The following is a 3432-nucleotide window of genomic DNA, read 5'->3' on the forward strand; positions in this document are numbered from 1 at the left end:
TCTGAGTGAACTGCTCTGCTAGGCCTTGACATAACTCTGTTTTCATCTTCTGGCTCATTTTCATTCTCAGGAATGTTCTGTCTTCATCTGAAAAATATTTCTGTAAAAGTGATTTGATAAAACTGCCATCTCCTTTTATGCACTGGTCTTTTTTTTTTTTAATTTTTTTCCTTTTTACCTCTTTTAAAATTTATTTATTTATTTATTTTTACATTCCAGATTTTATACCCCACCTTGTCCACCCTCCAACTGTTCCACATTCCATACCTCATCCCTGCCCTCTTATCTCCATGAGTTTGCCCCAAGCACCACCTCCCACCCACCACCCCAGCAGACCTCTAAACTCCCTGGGGCCTTCAGTCTCTTGAGGGTTAGTTGCAATTTCACTGACTGAACCCAGACTTGGAAGTCCTGTTTTGTATATGTGTTGAGGGTCTCATATCAGCTGGTGTATGCTGTCTGGTCATGGTACAGTCTTTGAGAGATCTCAGGGGTCCAGGTTAATTGAGACTGCTGGTCCTCTTCAGGGTTGCCTCCCCCCCATCTTCTTCCAGTTTTTCCCTAATAAACCTACAGGAGTCAGCAGCTTCTCTATTGTTCCATTGGTTGGGTGCAAATATCTGCATCTGACTCCTTCAGCTGCTTGTTGGGTCTTTCAGAGGGTAGTCATGATAGGTTCCCTTTTTTTGTGAGAGCTTCATAGCCTTAGTAATAGTGTCCAGCCTTGGGAACTCGCCTTGAGCTGGATCCTACTTTGGGTATGTAGCTGGACATTCTTTTCCTCAGACTTCTCTCTATTTCAATCCCTACAGTTCTTTCAAACAAGAACACTTATGGGTCAGACTTTTAACTATGAGATGACAACCCCCTCCATCACTTGATGTACCATCTTTCTGCTGGTGGGCTGTATAAGTTCCATTTCTATACTGTCTGGCACTTCATATAAGGTCCCTCCCTTTGAGTCCTGAGAGTGTCTCATCTCTCAGGTCCCTGGTGTAATCTGGAGTGTTCCCCCAACCTCTTACCTCCAGAGGTTTCCTGTTTCCAATCTTTCTGCTGGTCCTCAGTCCTTCAGTCCTTTTCCCTCACTCAATACCAGATCAGGTTCCCCACTTACCCTCCTAATTCCTCTTTCCCTCCCAGGTCCCTCCCTCCTTCCTCTCTTGTAATTGCTTTCTTCTCCCTCCCTAGTGGGAGTGAGCTTATTGACCTGTTTTGAGTTCTGTGGACTGTATCTTGTGTATTCTGTACTTTTTTGTGGCTAATATCTACTTATTTACTGAGTACATACCATGAATGTCATTTTGTGTCTGAGTTACCTTACTTAGGATAATATTTTCTAGTTCCATCCCATTGCCTGGAAAACTAAGGATGTCCTCATTCTTATGAGTAGTATTCCATTGTGTAAATGAACCACATTTTCTGTATCCATTCTTCTGTTGTGGGACATCTGGATTGTTTCCAGCTTCTGGCTATCACAAACAGGGCTGCTATGAACAATATTGGAACATGTGCCCCTGTGGCCTGGTGGGACATATTTGGATACATTCTCAGGAATATGTTTTGCTGCATCTTCAGGTAGATCAATTTCCAATTGTGTGAGGAACCTCCAGATTGATTTCCAGAGTGGTTGTACCAGTTGGCAATCTCACCAAAAATGGAATGTTCCTCTTTTTCCACATCCTCTTCACCATGTGTTGTGATCTGAGATTTTGATCTTAGGCATTCTAATTGGTGTAGTGTGGAATCTCAGGGTCGTTTTTATTTGCATTTCTCTGATCACTAAGGACTTTGAACATTTCTTTACAACCTTCTCAGCCATTTGAGATTTCTCTGTTGTGAATTCTTGATTTACTTCTATACCCCATTTTTTTGATTGGGTTGTTTGGTTTTATTTTGGCGATTAGCTTCTTGAGTTCTTTATATATTTTGGATATTAGCCCTCTATTGGATGTGGGGTTAGTGAAGATTTTTCCCCCCAATTTGTAGGATGCTTATTTGTGTAATTGAATATGTCCTTTACCTTCCAGAATCTTTTCTGTTTCATGAGGTCCAATTTATCAGTTCTTAATCTTAGAATATGAGATATAAGAGTTCTGTTTAGGAAATTTCTCCCTGTGCCAATGAGTTCAAAGCTCTTCCCCAGTTTCTCTTCTATTAGATTCAGTGTATCTGTTTTTATGTTCTTGATTCACTTGGACCCAAGCTTTGTGCAAGGTGACAAATATTGATCTATTTTTATTTTTCAACCTACAGACAGCCAGTTAAAGCAGCACCATTTATTGTAGGTGTTTTCTTTCTCATGTAATTTAATGATTACAGCAGAAACAAGTATCAATTCCATAAGCTTAATAGTCTGAATGTTCTTATGAAGGTTAACTGATATGATGGGTCCTTCATAACTACAGTCCTGATCATCTGTCCTTCAGCAAATATCCATTTAAAATCAAGGTTTTTCAGTCTGTAGACCTGATGAATGATCTTTCCTTTTTTTATCCAGATATTTTGAGATGTCCTCATGCAGGTGGGGATCAGTTTTATGTGTCATTTGCATTTCTTGTCTTTCTTCATTTGTTTGTTCCTTGAGTTTTGCCTTTTATGGGCAAGTTTTTCTTATTTTCCTATTTTCTTTTTGAGATTGCAACTCTATCAGATTTGTTGGAAAGCATAGCCTTTGATCACCTATACAAATATAGTAAATAGTATATTCTCAACATAACACATTGCCTTATTTCAATTCTGATGTTAATCTGTAAAATATACAGTTTGATCTAATTCACCAGGTTTTTGTTTGTTTTTAAAATTGGTGTCTGGCACCCATCCCAAGAACTGGTGCTGCCTGTAGTTGCTGTCTTAACAGTGGTGCACACAGCAAAGGGGCTTTGTTGCTTTTGGGGGGGGGGCTGTGTAGTGCCCCCCCAGAGTGAATCAGTAGGTTCTACAGTCCTGGAAAAAAATAAAATTGGTGTCTTTAAACTAATTTTATTTCTCAATTCCTTTTATCAAAGTACAATTAGATATTAATTAATCAATGCATAAAGGAGACAGTTAGGCATTCACATTTCATGCCCCTCTACATAGAGACTGGCTTCTTACTAATTGTCAATGGCTGTCTATCTTGATCTTCAATTTTACTAGATACCATAGGTTGATAATTAAGTATTTTCTGTTATTTTACTTTCTCTATGTCTTTTCTCTTAAGCATTTGTGGTATCACAGCTAATATTTCCTCTAATATAGCTATTTTTTAAACCTTTTCTGAAAAGAAAACTATAAAGATTAAAAATGCATGTAAGGAGGAGTTTACTCTAGTGCTCAAAATTATGGCGTTTTCCAGGCATATTCCTACACCATCGACCCGTATTCTTGGCTTTAAGAGATCTATAATTTAGTTTCCATTTCTATTACGGGAAATGTCTATGAATATAATTT

General features: G+C 38.6%; 1 non-coding gene across 1 annotated transcript; it reads left to right on the plus strand.

Moving 5' to 3' along the window:
* The first annotated feature begins 2810 nt into the window (after positions 1–2810).
* Positions 2811–2946, plus strand: Gm22331. Its single transcript, XR_003949233.1, has one exon. It is a non-coding gene; the product is annotated as a small nucleolar RNA SNORA68 (small nucleolar RNA).
* Positions 2947–3432: the final 486 nt, after the last annotated feature.

Source organism: Mus musculus, chromosome 1 (assembly GCF_000001635.26).
Source record: "Mus musculus strain C57BL/6J chromosome 1, GRCm38.p6 C57BL/6J".
NCBI lineage: Eukaryota > Metazoa > Chordata > Mammalia > Rodentia > Muridae > Mus > Mus musculus.